Source organism: Equus quagga, chromosome 2 (genome assembly GCF_021613505.1).
Source record: "Equus quagga isolate Etosha38 chromosome 2, UCLA_HA_Equagga_1.0, whole genome shotgun sequence".
NCBI lineage: Eukaryota > Metazoa > Chordata > Mammalia > Perissodactyla > Equidae > Equus > Equus quagga.
This window is the reverse complement of record NC_060268.1, coordinates 85,716,897-85,734,097: the sequence shown is the minus strand read 5'-3', so window position 1 is coordinate 85,734,097 and position 17,201 is coordinate 85,716,897. Positions and strand designations below refer to the sequence as shown.

At 44.4% G+C, this 17,201-nt stretch overlaps 1 protein-coding gene across 2 annotated transcripts in view; it reads left to right on the top strand.

The window, feature by feature from the left end:
• The first annotated feature begins 4,975 nt into the window (after positions 1 to 4,975).
• The window catches only part of MCTP2 (multiple C2 and transmembrane domain containing 2), a 228,022-nt gene continuing 215,796 nt past the window's right edge, over positions 4,976 to 17,201 (top strand). Inside the window, exon 1 of one of the 2 annotated variants that reach the window (XM_046653662.1) lies at positions 4,976 to 5,107. The gene's annotated coding sequence lies outside the window, so the exon portion shown is untranslated. Of the gene's footprint in view, positions 5,108 to 5,331; positions 5,462 to 17,201 lie in introns of those variants that run through there. The other variant, XM_046653663.1, reaches the window with a different exon arrangement.

Here is a 17,201-nt window from a genome sequence, read left to right as displayed (position 1 = left end):
ACATGTCTTTTTCCTTACCAAATTGTGAGTCGCTGGAGGGCAGAAGCTATCATATCTTATTTATCTTCTATCCATAGTGTTTACCATAGACTTTGACACATTGTTGATCAGGGGACACAACTGACCGTCTGGCTTCTGGCCACCTGAATTATTTGACCAGCACAGATAAAACAATAATTGAATTTGAGTGCGTTTATGTGGGCACGCCCTCTGCAGTCTTCAGGTCTCTATTTTCTTGTGTGCGGCCATAGTCACGCATTTATTTCACCAGCCTGGCCCTTGTAGGCATCCCTAGTTTGCAGCCCTAGTTGTAGCTGCTCGGTGTATGTTACATGGATGAAGGCGCCAAAGAATGTACATCTTACTGCATGGGGAATTGGTTATTATCCTAATATTCCGGTTTTCAAAATTCCTTTAGTTTCATCTCAGACTTAGGACGATAAAGAGATGATTCTATTGTATGATATACAAAAATGCGTTTCTGAGTATTTGACAGAGGTAGGCCATTCTGAGCATTCTAGCAGTCAAATGAGAGAGGAAAACAAGTGCAGTTGTGTCATTTAGAGAACTCAGAGGATGCAAACAAACCAATTGCCGTGGGAAAGCCTAGATTTGCATTCCTGAGTAGCTGACTACTTCTAACTTGGATCATCTGAAAACAGGCACTGGAATTTTCAAAACAATGACCTTGACCAAGATTCCAAGTTTAAAATTCAACAATCCATTTCTCAAGGCTGACCCAAAGATGCTGCTCACTATGGCCAATGGCAACACACTGGAGCACAAGCCAGCAAAAGCGATTCTACATGGGGCCACAGCGATGCTCTGCAGTATGACACGCTCTCCTGGTCTGGTTTAATCTGGGAGAAGTTTTAAGCAATTAGCTAAATGGATGGAATTCAGATCACTAGACATAAGAAAAAACAAAAACAAACCTTGAGTAAGGTTAAGTCTCACCTGAAAAAACAAATTTGGGTCTGCTTTACCAATCTGATGAATGGGTGGACTAAGGCTCTTAAGATTTACCACCCATTTCTCTCTTTTTAACTTTTTAAAAGCAACTATCACTAGATGCTCATCTTGGCCAAAGAAATTCTCACCCATAAAGCTATAATATCCATAAAACTGTAACTTTGAGTGGCTTACTATTATAAACATTTCCAGTGAACCAGCTTACATTAAATATGTGTGTAGGCATTTGAAATAATTTGCTATATAAGATCATTCTTTTTTTTTTTGAGGAAGATCAGCCCTGAGCTAACTGCTGCCAATCCTCCTCTTTTTGCTGAGGAAGACTGGCCCTGAGCTAACATCCGTGCCCATCTTCCTCTCGTAAGGTTATTCTTAAGAACACAAGTAAATACTGGTGTTGATTTCCAAAGAAAAGTTTTATAACAAGTCTTCTTTCTGAGTAATTTGAAAGTAAGACTCCTTTTCTGTTAGAGCCACGCCTTTGTTCAAGAAATGGAAAGCCTACCAACCACCTGCAGGAAAGCACATAGCTAGTTAAGTGGAAGAGAGAGGGCTGGAGTGAGTCACTAAATTGGGCTCTCCACACCTGCCACTATAAAAAGGGGATATGCTTTCTATAATCTGTCATTCAGTTATATGATACCAAAAAACCTGAGTAAATATAATAACAAAGACTGTTTGCACTGACAATAAAAGGAACGCCGTTTTCTCAACGTGATGCAACAAGGGGTATATGCTTCCTTATAGCACACACTAAACATTTGCCACTGGGACAGTGGATGAAATTTTGCCTTAACCAGGACATTGGTTTCACCTCCTTGTAGGTCTAGATCTATGCGTGTAATATCTCAGTGGTTTTTCACTTCAGCTTTTATTGCCCCAGAAATTACAAGAAGACCCAGAGAAGGAAAATGTGAGGGCTGTTAGGGGCCAAACCCTTCTATCACTGTAAGCAGATCTCAGAAACCTTTCTCTTGGGCATTCAGGGGACTTGTACTCCCAAGACTAGCCTTGAGTCCTCCCATTAGAGCCGGATTGGATTTACCTCATGGCGAGCTGCGATGGGATGACATAAGGAGGTGACAAATAAATTGCAAGCAATAGGATATATTGGAGTATATGAGGAAGCCATTTGGTATAAACCTAATTCAGCTCGACTTTGTTTTTCCATAAGGGCCTGACTGGCTGGTGAGCACGCACTATATATCTGCTTTAAGCATTTGCTCTGTCCCCAAGACAAGATCAAAGGGCCTTAAGATAAAGGTGCAACTTCCCTGACATTGGCATTTGCTTAAGGACAAATATCTTTCCCTAGGCTAGGAACTAATTGTTGCACTCCCCTGTGACCGCCCAGGTCTCACCTGTGACCACCCAGCTTGAGATAGCAGAACTACTACCTGCTGTGTCCATCAATCGCTGCGCCGACAGAGCAGTCTAGTGACTATTGTAAAAGGGACATTTCAATCATAAATGAAACATGCTCTTTGATGGTATATGACCACTCTGTACACCCCACTTCTTTGGTGCTCTTCTTCCTGGGGGAAGGAAGGCCCTGGGCCATGGTCTTCACAATTTGGCTCAGAATAAAATCACCCAAATTTTCATTTATAGACTGGTTATGGATTATTTGCGTCGGCAGAGGCCTGTTGAGATTCCCTAGGAGCAGAGAAGAGTTGGAGCTTTCGCTCCCATGCATTTACAGACAGGATCTTCTCTTTTGGAGAAAACCCCTTTAACCCCATGGGCTGAGATTCCAGGCGACCACAGCCATTGTAACTTGTCCTGTTTCATTGTCGCTGGCTCATTCAAACAGGCACAGTGCCATGGTAAGACACCTCCACAGCAGTGCTTCTGACTGTATGACAAGCAGCATCAGCTGTGACAGCAAAGGAGTACCCGGGACCCGCAGAAGACACATCTGCCACAGAATACTTAAAAGAACAGGTGAAATTATTAGATCGCTATGCAACCAAGCACAGGTTGTCTAAGCTGCAAAAGCACCTGATAGGACTCCAGTATTGGTGTGGAGAGTGAGAAATCTCCACCTCGATTATCGTATTGACAATAGAGTCATTTCTTCAGAGGCCAAATATATCGTTGCTCATGTGAATTAGGAAGGTAAGACAGAGAAGACAGCCTCTTATAAGTGCAGGAGAGTTCATTTCTAATAAAAGAACAATTACGAATTCACTGACAGTGCCCATGAGACTTGGTTCAAAACCTCTTTAAACCAAGAAATTCAACGTAACCACAGCGTATTGAAAATTTATCAGCCACCGAGATGAGTCCAACTGCAGCCTGTAGTTCTGCAGGGAAGTTAAAGTGGTTCATGCCAACACTCTTATTCCCTGGGAGGAATATATTAGAAAGAGTTAAAAACAGTTAAAAAAAAAAAAAAAAACTCAAAGAAGCTGGACAGAGGTGTGTCTTGTGGTGAGAGGGAGGAAGTATGACCTTAGATTTCTGTGTCTTTAGATGTTTCACTTTGTGCAGTATTTAATGCTTGACAACTGCTGTTAGTCATCTTCAGCTTGTGGTTGGGCGGCCGGAACCACAGAACAGGAACTCCATCGTGGCAGGCGTTAGAAGCAAAAAGCTTTTTGTGTGGCTTCATTTACTATTTAGCTATTACTGTAAGAATACTTTTCCTGATGATGGTAGCACTGCTTTCTATCATTTCCTCTCAAGTTCTCATGTGTTCTAGAGTTTCTTCTTCCCGGCCCCCTTCATTTCCTACGGTACTATGAGTAGCATTAGCCACCCTTTACTAAGTGCTTATCAAGATCCAGGACACTGTGGGAAGCACTGTATGAAAATCATCCATTTATTTCTCAAAATCTATGCAATAGCTATTATTTTAATTCCAATTTATTAAAAAGAGAGCAGAAATTCAGAGACGTTAGGTGAACTCATCGATTTACACAATTAGTCCCCCAGCCAGGAGTTGATTTGAGGTCTTTCTGACTCCAGAGCTGAGCTCTTAATCACCAATTACCCCAATTAAACTCCCCTCCAGTGCCCAGACCGCCCACTCCCCTAAGAATTTATAGAATGCCGGGCCTGTCCTACACCCAATTTAGCATGTTTCGATAACTCTCTTGTATCTAATTTCAAAACTGCTGTTTCGTGGGGGTGGTGAGGGTGTGCGTGGGAGTTCCTGACCTCCCCGAAGGCAGGGGTGGCATCCTGCAGATCTCTTAAACCAACGACGCCTTCCAGGGCGCAGACTCGGTGCCCAGAGGCCGCGAACTCATGAATAGACAGGAAAAGAAACTGACCAGGCAGAGATAAAGGGGCAGTAAAGCGCAGGAGGATTATGGTGGGAAGAGGGAGGAGGAACAATAAGAATGCAAGGGAGAGGAGCAAAAGGCAAATATTTACGGAACACTTAGCCGGTCACCACACCTCGGATGGTTCGTTAAGGGTCTCTTTGTACTCAGGCAGCTCGCCTGGGCTGGGCTGTCGGCCTAATCTTTACCGATGGGGAATTCCGGCTCAGAAAAGAGAGCTCTGAGCATCTGGGTGGCCAACTCCCACCCACATTCGCGCACACATGGCACGGGTTTCACGGGTTGCCTGGCTCTGGTACCTCTTGCCACGGTCAGGGTGATAAAAACGGAGGCTGCTCTCTTCCCTTTGATGCTTTAGGAACCTGTGGGAGCAAGGTGCACCCCTCTGAGTATCAGTGACGACAAGTGAGTAAGCAATTTCAAGTTTGCAACCCACACTTGTCCTCTTACCTTACTTTGAACTAAAACGCGAGCAGACTCAACTCCCCTGGTCACTGCCAGACTTTTAAAACTCGTCTTTCTGTTCCCGTGAGCCAACCCAGACGAACGAGTTACGGGTAAACTCTGCCTCCTCGCCCAGCCGGTGCCCAGACGCGAGCGGCGGCGCTTGCTTGCGACAGCCGGCCGAGGCCCGGAGGCCGCGCCCGCTCTCCGCTCGAGGCGGCTCCAAGGTGACGCGGCCGCCTCCTCCCCTCAAAGGCGGGGCTGGCGCGGACCGGGGAAGTCGGGCGGCCCTTGGCCTGGCCCCGGTCCCCGCCGGTCCCGGCTGCTCCCCGCGCGTGCGAGCGGCAGGTGAGGGGCGCGCGCCGGCCCCTCCGCAGCGCCCAGGACGCCGCCTCGGACAGGTGAGGGCGGTGCCAGGCTCACCTGGCAGCGCACGCGGTGGGGGTACAGGGAGTGGAGGGGAACCAGGGTCGCCGCGTGCTCTTTCTGCGGGCGGCTGCCTGCTTTCAACAGAAGTGGGGAGATGGGGATTTCCCATCCAGGGGAGCTCCTACCCCGGAGCTGCTGGTACAAAGGTCAGAAATGTGTGCCGAGGCCAGGAGGCAGCAGTCGGAGCCATGGAGCGCTGGAGAGCGCACTGGGGGAGGGCAGCCTGCGCCAGGATTTCTTTGCATCCTAAAGGACACGTATTTGGTCTCCTCGGGGCGCAGCGGAGTTGGTCAGGGACCGTCATCACCGGGTCTCTCTCTGCAGAGGTCAGTTCCTCCCTTGTGTCGGATTTGATGCGCTCTCTTCGCGGTGACCTGGAGATACAAGTTTGGTTCCTTGCGCAGACGTTTGCTCTGCCCCAGGAGAGCAGAAAGCCTTAGGATAATTGTGTACAGCGTCTTGTCACATTAAAAAAAAAAAAATACAGTGATGGTGGTGGTGAACTTGAGAGGCAATTGCTTCCGCAATTAGTTCCCCAGCCCACTGTCCATTTGTTAGGCAAATGGTGCGCTGATGGCTTTTAAAAGTGGTTGGGTTTCCGTAAACTAGATAAAGACATCTGAACGAACTCTCTGCGATGCCTGAGGGTTTCAGCCGCGTGCTTGCGTGAGTATGCTCTGGAACTTACTTCGGCCGGGACCACTTCTAGTTACCCGTTTCCCTCTGCGCCTGGGACTTTAGGAAACCTGCTTCTGCGACACTGAGTCGCAAACAGGTCTATGAATTCTGATTTCTATTAGCATTCATTTTTCTCCTGGGTCAGCTGCATTTGAGTGTTAACAGATATTTGTTGTACGCCTGTTCAGGGGGAACCCTGGAGGGCCAGGCTGGCGCGCTGTTTGGTAGCACAGGTGTTGATACAAAGGGGATTTTCAGAGCACGTGTTCCTCACAGGTGGATGTGCAGAAAGAGACCAAGGGCACATTGTGCCTTTGTCTCCGCGGCACCTCTTTAATCTCTGGTAATAAGCATTTAAATGCTGGGAGAATGTAAATCTTTGAAGAATATCTGTCATCAGCCTGGTCTGTCATCCAAAGTGACAAGGATTATCAAAACCATCCTTAAAATAAGGTTCCTAAGAATCACCTCTGTGCCGAGCACCATGCTAGGCACTTCATCTGGGGCGCATAAAATGTACAAAGTGGATAGTACTTTCCCTGTACTGATGAGGAACCGAGGCAGAGAGGAATCCAGCGATTTGTTTAAGGTAACTGGTGGACCTGGGAGTTCAATGTGGATATTTCTAAGTGCAGAGGCCATGCTTTTTCATTGTTCCATGCTGCTGTGAGACAGATAGTGTAAATAAGGCAGGTTTAATGGATGTAAGAATTCAAATTTATATTCATAAAGCAATCCATGTCCTGGGAGTTAAAGTAACCGTCACGAATAAAATGAGCACTGTTTTCATTCTACTTGAGTGGTTAAACTATGAAAATCTAGGACAAGATGAACAGCTATTTTTAAAATATAAAATTTATTGAGTGTCTTCCTTAACATTTTTTTCAGGACCTAATATATCCAAGTGTGACAAGTTACCAAAACTTTATATTTATTCCTTGTGTATTACACATTCAGGTAACCCCTGATTTTCACATTATTCTTGTACTTTAACATATTTTAGCTTGATTTCTTTCCATAGCTTCCACGTGAATAGAGGCCACTATTTTCACCCAAAAAGGACTCTGTGTGTATAAATCTAAAATCATACATGAATATGTCTAATATTTATTTTAAAAGATATATCTATTTTTCCTTAAATCTATTTCTAGAAGTGTGGAGTCCCACAATGAGCTTATTTGACAAGGAATCTTAAAGTTTCTAAATTAGTCTTTGAGTAAACGATCCATAACAGCTCACCTGACAATCTCTTAATGTGTATGTAAACCACAAAAGTGACTTTCAAGTTAAAATTATTATCCTGTATAGGATGTGAATGAAAATAGTACTTAGAATTTTAAATAATATTTCCCAACATGGAGAGCCCTTGCTTTTTTAAAACTTTCCTTTTCACTGTTGGTAATTACATACAAAAGTGGAGGGGTTTCAGATTTAAATTACCTTACAGGTTGAAGAAAGTGTTTTTTGTTGAAGAAAGGCTTTTTGCCTGTGTTGGGAGGATCTGGTAGGATATTCTGCCTGCATCGTGCTTGGCATAAGTTTTTTCTCTGTATTCAGTTGACAGTGAAATCAACAAGACACCGTGAATCCTTTTTAGGAGCATTTGAAATGCTGCCCAGAAGGCGTTTACGAAAGTGTGCTGCGCTTGGTTAAGATGCTGTAATCAAGGGGCAGAGTGGGTGATGAGTTAGAGAAATTCCCAGCAAAGCCTGAGGGCCAAGGAGCAGAGGATGCCCCAGGTGTGAAACGGGCAGATCCAGATGTTGTGAGACCTGAAAGGTAAACAATTTGGGGATCCTCTTTAAGAAAATAATACAAAATTAGTTATGACAGTGAATGCTTGTTTAGAATGGAAAAAGCGATTACAACCATATGCTGGAGATTTCTGTCTCTTTCTGCTGAGCTCTTTTTGGGCGGTTTACCAGAAATACTTACATAAAAAGCCTTCCTGATTGCACCCTTCTCCGTGAGAACACTCAGCATCTCCCAGCGGCCTGTAGCTCTCGGAGGGGCCTATGCCAGGGAGAGGCCGGACGCTGAAGCTCCACTGCCTTCAAAGAGAGAGAGGGCCACTTGTGGTTGGAGGTAAAGAACTCGTGGTCCACTGAGCAGAGAAGAAGCTGCTGGCTGGGGTGGGAGGAATCCTAGGCTCATCGGGGACTTGGGACAGTTCATGTCCAGTGAATAGTTCTGAGAAAAAATCCCTGGTCTCTAAGACCTTCCAGTTGGGTTGTTTCTCCAAGGATGCCTTTGGCCATTGGCTCTCCCAGTTTTCAATCTATCGGTCACCATTTATTGAGAGTTTCCTACGTGCTGCATAAGGGAAGGCCCTGATTGCCAGGGAGCTCCTAGTCTCATGGAGCTGATTTCACTGACGACAGTACAGTGCTGTCCATGCTGGTGTAGAGGCCTGGGGGGCTCCTGATGCTGAGTTTGGAATTCTTGGTGGAGTTACTGAGTTGAGCTAGTCCGGGAAGAGCATACTCAGTGTGTAGAAGGCCGTAGAAAGCCCTGGATGTTTGGATCCGCACACTCTCCTCCACTGATGCAGTGAGGCCTCCTTAGTCTTTCTCAACATGTCCTTCCAGCCCAGCAGAACCCACATACTTGAGATTAACTTGTTAGAAATGCACAGTCTCAGGCCCTGCTCCAGCCCCCTGAATCAAAAGCTCGGTGTCTGGAGCATAGCAATCTGGGTCTTAAGGTTTCCCGATGATTCTGGTGCATGCTAAAGCTTGAGAACCACTGCTGTTAGTATTTAAGAGCACTGGTAGGACATAGAGTCCTCTGTGGAGATGGAAGGAGAGGAATGAGATGAATACTAATGCTAATGTATTATTATTGTAATATAATTACAGTTTATATTACTATCGCCGACATCGAGCCTCAGATTGTGCCAGGCGTTGTGCTAAGAAATATTAACTCTTATAATGATTACTACAACCCCATGAAGCAGGGCTATTATCACCTCCATTTAAGTGTGAGAACACTGAGGCACTGAGAGACAAGGATATTGTCCTAGGTCACACAACTGGAAAGCTGTTCAGCCAGGATTCAAATGTAGGCAGTCTGGTTCCAGCACCTTCTCTCTCATCCTGCCTGGGAGGGTTTTCATCGATGTTATTGTTATCTGTTGGCACTGTGGGAGAGGTCGGGAACGCAGGCCTGGAACTGCTTGGATGACCCTATTTAACAACCTTAGTCATTTGCTGACCACTCGGGGTTAACGCCTTTTTCTTTAAGGACTAACTGCCAGGTTAGCAAGGATGTTCTTGTCATTCACTCCTAGTGCAAATTTTTAAAGCTTCATAACCAAAGGGACACGATTGCATATATAGGATTGCATAACATGGAAGTGTCTCTTTCCTCAGCATGATTATGGACTCACGTGGATTTCCCCAGTGGATGATTGTGGAAGGTGGCCTTGTTTCAGAATACTGGCATTTGATCTGGATATTAGCATGGGGCCTTTCTTCTAAAGGCCAACCCCTTCCCCAAGCCACAGAGGACTTGATGGTATGTTTGTCCATTATGTCTTAGAGGTATCTAGAAGAGCTGTGCTTTGCATTTTCACAGTTTTTTTTTTTTTCTGAAAACAATTGTTCTACGCGATTCTATACACTTTATCATGGAATAGCTCTATCATGTCAGGCAGCCTGAGTAAGAATATACAGCTATAGATATGAGTACATGTGTGAGTGTGTAGAATGTTGATTTGCCTTTGGATGTGAACCTCAGCTTATTGAGTCTTCAGTTCTTCAGAGACATATGTTTAGAATTTAATTCTAGGAGTACTAGCTGTCTCATTCATGCATTCATTCGTTCCTATGGTCACCACTGTATTTCCTCCCAGTGCCTGGCATTAACGCCTGACGTTAACGATTCCCCCCAGACTAGTGGGGATAAACTTGCTCTGCCAGGTTATGGGTGAATAGAGTTAGATGCCCTAAGTCTGTCAGTGAGTCAGTGGGAGAGGAGTTAAGAAGTTATCCTAGGGGCTGGCCCCGTGGCCGAGTGGTTAAGTTCGCGCGCTCCACTGCAGGCGGCCCAGTGTTTCGTTGGTTCGAATCCTGGGCGCGGACATGGCACTGCTCGTCAGACCACGCTGAGGCAGCGTCCCACATACCACAACTAGAAGAACCCACAACGAAGAATACACAACTGTACCGGGGGGCTTTGGGGAGAAAAAGGAAAAAATAAAATCTTTAAAAAAAAAAAAAAAAAAAGAAGTTATCCTAGTTCAGGAGCGAGGTTATAGGGCTGGGCTTAAGGTGGTAGGGAGGCAGGGGCGTGGGGCAAGTTGAGCCATATCTAGGAGATTACAGAGGTGACCAGGTGGAGGTGGGAGAGGAGCGAGAGGGAGTGTCGGGCTGAGGTTTGTACCTTGGGCCCCTGGGTTGGTGCCAGTAACACAAGTTAGAACTAGAGAAGAGTGTTTTCAGAAAATAATGAGTTTCGTGGACAATGTGAGTTTGAAATGTCTGGATGACTCCAAGGTGGAGGTTTGGGGTGGATAATTGGGTAGGATGAGGGCCTGCATCCAGGAAAAAGGTCTGCAATACAGAGATTTGAAAGAACTGGTTTCTAGGTGGTCGTTGAATAATTGACTAATTATCAACTGATTGAATAGTAAAGTTGACATAACAACCAAGTAATCCAACGGATGGAATAATATCAACAATTGAATTATGCTGTCTCCTAAGGAGAGTGGGGCAGTGAGAAGCAGGTCATGAAGGAAATGTGCCCTTTTCTTCTGGCCAGGCAGGAGAGGAACAGATTCCAATTCCTTTGATGTGAAAGGGGTTTACTTATGCTCCTTCTTTTGAGGGTAGAGAGGAATTCTCCACTCCCTTTGGCCTTTAACATGTTTGATAGCCTGACCTCTGGCCCACGGGAGGAGGTCCTCAAGGTGGAAAAGCAAACAAGAGGAAGCTGGAGACTTACAAGGGGCTTGTTGAAAACTGTTTTTTAGAATTTGAGTCCATGTAATTGTCACAAGGTAAAATGCTTACCATCAATCCTCTTAATTTGTTCTTCTCCATTATTAAAAACACTCACTTAGGGGGGCCAGCCCCATGGCTGAGTGGTTAAGTTTGCACACTCTGCCTTGGCAGCTCGGGGTTTTGCTGCTTCAGTGCCTGGGCATGGACCTAGCACAGCTCATCGAGCCATGCTGAGGCGGCGTCCCACATAGCAGGACCAGAAGGACCTACAACTAGAATATACAACTATGTACTGGGGGACTTTGAAGAGATGAAGAAAAAAGAAAAACACTCACTAATTATTTTTGTACTGTATCATGTTTGTTGTAAATGAATCATGTCATTTTGTATGTCATGCAGAGGGGCCAGTGTTATTTTGTAACTACTGCTATACAAATGTCACAAGATTCATTTTTGTGGAGAAAATGTAGGCTTTCTTAGGTGCTCAGAGTTAAGCTGAAGGCTTGTTTAAAATGTGTTAAAAAGTAGCTGAAATGAATATTTGTTCTTTTGTCCTAAAGTGATTAATTGAGCATGTATTATGCATGCTATGTGCTGGAGTTTTCGTTGTGAATAAAACAGACAGCTCTCTGTCCCCTTAGAGCTTAAGTTTAGAGCGCAAGTCAGAGAGCTTAACAAGTGAGTAGAATCAAGTGTGCTGTTTGCTAAGGATGAGGCACTAGGGGCTGTGGGAGCAAGTGGGACGGCGGCTGCCAGAGGCAGGGCTGCCTCTGCTTAGCCAGCAGTGGGCAAAGCCTCCTGTGGGCAGGGCCATCAGCATGGAGAAGGTTTGGAAAGAAGAGAGAGATTGTTTTGAGAAATTGATGGCTGCTTCTTTTGAGGAAGTGATGTTTAGAATAACCTGTTTCAGCTCTGAAATTAAAAGTCAGCTAATAAACCAGAACGTTCATGAGAGATCTGTGAACTGATCAGGAAAACCAAAAAAGAAAGTGTTGTACTTGTCTGTGTGACTGTGACCGTGTTCAGATCCAAGAGGCAACCAAGGTGACAGTACAAAAACACCAAAACAAAAATAATGATCGTGTAATATTTTTGGTGGTGGGGGGCACTATTTTTAGCATTATGGAAGATGTTGGGGTTCCGTCTGAGAACTTCTGTAGCTTATCAGAAAAGAACGTTGTGTTGCCTGAATCACAGTAACCACCGTTATCACTATAATAGTCTTGCCTAGTGTAAAAGATTTCATTTAATAAAATTAGCTTAGCTTTCTAGGCTTGTAGTCTGGAAATGACCTTTGGGGTTAGTTCTCCCACCTCCTGGTGTCCTCTCATGACGGAGCCGGGGCCCAGAGGTGCTGCAGGCTTGCTTACCTGCACGTGGTCAGTTGGTAACAAAGTCTGTTGGTAAAATGGGTTGTTGTTTTTTGTCCTACCGTGACATGCTTCACTTGAACGTTTCTTGTCTGTTCCTGGAAGAGCCCCTGTAATTAACTGTCTCTGTGTTCTCCGAGTCTTTATCTGCACAGAGCTCCTTACCCTTTCTTCCGCATTTCCTCCTTGGTGTGTGTGTCGTGTGCTTTGTTCCTACATAGTTCAGTGTTTTGAATTTTGTAGGAATCCTTTGCAGAAGTTGCCTTCAGCGTTTTAGGCCTGTCTAAACAGGTAGAATTTCTCTGATGTTTCTTTCATTCTCTTAAGTCTCATGTGATCTGGCCCAGAGACATTTAGCTTTAGCCAGGAATGAGAAAGACGGTTCTCAGAAAGTTTCCTGTGTTAATATTGACCAGAAGCCATGGCAGAACCGAGAAGCTACATGAGGAATTGGTTTTAAATACCCTGAACTATTTATAGGACAAAGAAAGTTTGAAAGCATAGGTGTGGCCCTGGTCATTAATCACAGATGGGTATTCAGTTACTTTATTACTTCCAGTCCAACTTCCAACCTTCTGTCAACTTCTAGCTTTATCACCATGAACTCAAGATCCTAAATCACTAACTTATTTCTTAGTTTTGGGTTCACTTGCCAATATGTGCGTTTTCGCTGATAATGTTTTTTTTTTTCCTTTAATGGAAGAAGCTTTTTGCTTTTCCTGGTTTACAGGACATACAGACTGAGCTGTGGTGTATTTTGTTTAGTGTGCCAGCTACCTGACGTTGCTGAGTTTCTACTAGGTGGCAGCATTTTCTTACTCTAATCCTCTCAGGAACCCTGCTGGGTAGAAGCCATCCCCGCTTTATAGAACAGAACACTGAGACTCAGAGAAGCCCGGCAAGTTGTACAGGGTCACCCAATTGGATGGAATTTTACTTTTTGCCCCTACTATTCCATTCCGAGCCAGTGTTATTTCAACCATTCCTCTCTGTCTGGCTTCCCAGGAAAGGTGTTTAACCACAGGACTAGAGAGTCATTCCAACTAAGATTCCAGGAATTTCTCTGCCTCCTGGGGTTGGACGCAGCTGCTCTGCACATTCCCCAGGGTGAAGGCAGAGTTGACACCCTTTACCACAGAGGCCACTTTCAGCTGGGTCGCTGAAGCCCTGGCATCCTGCTAAACCCTGTTCTGGAGATAGAGTTGGCATGGTCTTGCTAAATATATCACTTTAGAGCAATTTCCTGCCAGAAGATTGTGTATACATGTAGCTGGATATTCTGGAAAGGTCTGTCTCCTTCATCTGACCCAAGTAATGCCTTAAACCCATAATTGTTGTAATAGACTGGTGGAGCAAAGCAAGCAGTCACTTAGTTCTGAACACCATCCTTCATCCCTGAATTTTCACAAAACTACCTCACAGTGTTTTTATGTTTTTAAATTGATGTAAGCTTTTAAATACGTACAGATGTTGACATTTCAAAACCCAGATAAAATTCCTGTGGTGCCGTTGATCGGATCTAGGTGGTTTTTTGTTATTTATCCTTTTGTTTATTTATCAGCATTGGGCTAGTTTATCACATGAGATCTTTTAAGGGTTCACAGTATACAAATGAGGTTGCTATTCTGGTCCATGCGGTCTTGGAGAAGCTGGAGTTACTTCTGCTGGATGTTCTGCTTATCCCCATGGGCGCTTCCGAGACACTGCCCAGGAACCCTTGTTTAGTCTGGACATAGAGCCTGTGGCCTCTTAGGACATGGTAGCAGATGCTCAAGCTGCTGTGGTGGCAGTGAGAAGTGGGTGGATGTCACTAAAGTTCCCTAGCACCGTGCAATCTGATGTCCCATGCACAGCCTGTGAGTAGAGCACTCGTCAGTGTTGTCTGCATTCATGCCAGTAGGAAGCCAGTCCTTTTACCATATGCAATGAATGGTAAATTGGTCTTTTTGGTTAAAATAATTTTTAATGTCAATTTTACTGCTCAATTCTGCATATCTTGTCGGTGTGGTTTTTGGCAGTTTCTGGTTTGTACTAACAGCCTGAATCTGGCCACTTCCAACACGAGCCCCTGCCTGTGAAATGTTGTTTTCTGCTAGTGGCTGTGGGTCAGAGATAAGTGACTTAGGACTGAAAGAGAATTGGTTTTATTGTTGCTTTTAACATTATGTGATAAAGCATAGCGCACTTACACACACACCCCTGTTTACACTGTGTGTTGATATATGAATATATATTTTTTTCTGGAAATGAGCACTAGAAACTTACTCGTGGGTCCTTCATGGAGATGGGCTAGTCTGGGCTGAGTCATCTTTCATCACGTGCGTCTCTGCACCATTACAATTTCCTAAAGACATCCCTTGAAAAAATACTGCCAGGGTAATTTGGATGGTGAGCTAGCAGGCCTTTTTTTGTTGTCTTTAAAATGTCATTTCAAAAAGTCATCCTTGGACATGAGAATACTAAAAATATTTTCAATTTGTTTAACATTTTAAAGCTTTTAAAGTCTTTGGTATTTGTTATCAGATTTCGTCAGCCAAACATCTTCTCTGAAATCAGAAGAACTAGCAGAGCGTGGTAGTTGAAATGATTAAGGAGAGGAAAGTTTCCAGATTATTCTATCCACCCAGCAAGCCTTCCCGGAGGCCACCTCTGATGAGGCAGCTGTAGGATGGGACCACTTCAGAAACTTCCACCCCAGTAAGCCAGCATGGAGGCCAGCGCCATGACTCCCTTAACCCGCCATGACCTATTTCCTGGGAAGAGCCAGCACTTTCGAGTCAGACAAACGTGGGCTCAAATATCCCCTCTACCATTTGTAGGACTTTAACGTCTCCCATGCTTGGGCTTCTCATTTGTCAAATGGAGATGAAAATACTTACCTTGGGAGGCTGTGAATATTAGTAATAGTCCCTGCAGTGTGCCTTGTGTATAGTAGGTACTTCATAAATTCCTGTTATTCAAGGAGAAGAGGGAGTCTGGCTACATGGGAGGAAGTAAGCCTGTAGAGGTTTACATAAGTGAGTACCCACGAGGTTATGGCAGCTTTTCCTCTGAGATCAGACACCTCCGCACTGCTGATCTTTCGTTCTGCATTTTCTTCTAACCAGAAGAAGAAGAAGAAAGGGTAGGAAAGGAAACATCAGTAGCAGCTGCTACTCAATCACACTGTTTCCAAAAATAACCCGAGACATATATAGGGAGCAACAAAAATGATCTAATTCGGACTATTTTGCCCAACTTGAGGCCATTCTCTTTAGAGATGAGACAGTACCCGTCCTTTTTTTTTTAACTTTAGATTTTTACTTTCACTTTTCAGGTGTTTTTCCCTTTTGCATTTTTAAGATGGTTTTGAGGTCAGAAAGCAGATATTGGAGATGCACATGTTCTATTGACTGTGCTGGGTTTAGCATTTTCTTGGTGATTACGGTATAATTTGATGAAAGCCCAGCCACTCCTCAGGGAAACCTCAGAATGTTTCCTAAATATATATGGATGAAAGAATACCTTGGAAGGCTTTCTTTGGAAGGTGACACCTAATCAGTGGCATCATTGGCCTCACTTGCCTACATTTCTGATTGCCAAAAAGAAAGAAAAAAAAAAAAGCATTGATTAGCTATGATTCCCTGTTTAAATGGGGCAACACGGAAAATAGAAGTGGTTCCTAGTTTTGAAAAGCTTATCTCCTAGGAGAATCAAGATGCACCTTCATGGAAAGATTATTAGTGGTACCCTCTTGGGAGCAGAGAGGATGTTAAAGGTGGGCAACATTTCTTGAGGCTGATGAGCGGAGGGAAAATGTAACGAGTCTGGAAGGATGAGGAGAAAGTGACTCTCAAGCTCTTGTTGGGGTCCCTGGGGAGAGATGGACACTGTTGATCTCTGCTCCTCTCACTGTGTGTGGCTTCCTGGAACTTCCCTGAAGGACACTTTGCAATGCTGCTCGTTTAGGACCGGATACTGTGAAGCAGGAAATTAGGTGACAGAGACTGAGGAGCGAGGTGGCGTAAAGATCAAGCATGGAATTGGGGTGCTGGCCTGAATTGAATCTTGGCTCTGTTACATATTATCTGTGTGATACACTAAGCAAGTTCCTTGAGCTTCCCATGCCTCAGTTTACCCATCAGTGAAATAAATCTTTAATGGTACCTCCCTTATAAAGTTATGAGGATTAAATGACAGGTACCTAAAGCTCTGGGTATGCCATGCCTGATGCATCTCGTGCCACATGTGAGGAGTAGCTGCTGCTGCTCCTGTTTTCCCATTGACCTTTTAGCTTTAATGAGTTACCGTGCATCACGTTTGCCTATCTTAATAAAGCCTAATGATTGCTTCCTATTTAAAAACTCATTTGCAGTCTTTTAGCCCAGCGGGAAGATTTGTTTGGATCCTTCTGATCACTCCAAGCCTTTGCCTAGCTGATATTCTAGAAAATGAGTTGCAAAGTGCCCGGGATGAGAGACTGTAGAAAATCGGGAAGGTTCATTTGGGAATTATCAATTTAAGCTGTTATATGATAGTGTCCGCTTCATCGAGCCAACACTGGCATTGATGGAATCAGAGCAGTGGGGGAAAATCGATGTAACTTTTTTAAAAGATAAATGGTTTTAATATTGATAATAGTGTTCTTTACCTTTTCATTTGAGAGATGCTGCTATAATGGAATGCCTTATAAATACTAATGTGTGCTGACTACATTCTGATGGTGAGGAACTCCTTTGGGTATTTTGAGACAAAAAGTTCTATGCTCTGGGCAAATGTCACTTAAATGCATGACTAACAGGTTAGAAATACATTCTTCAAATAAATCATATTTCACATGAGTGTAGGAAATATTCGTTAATCTGTATTTTCAAAATCTTCCTTAACTCCCAGGCAAGGAAAGGCTGGCGAGTGTGTGTGATTCATTTTAATTCATTAGCCACAGTGTTCCTCATTTGATTCAGACACTTGGATAGGTTCAGAGGTGATTGAAAGCTCATAAGTCAGTGCCTCTTGAATGCCTCTTTGGGGCCTCACCTGTTGCCTTTTGTTGGTCCTGACGTGCTGGGGAACACAGCTGTCTCCAGGATCCTCAG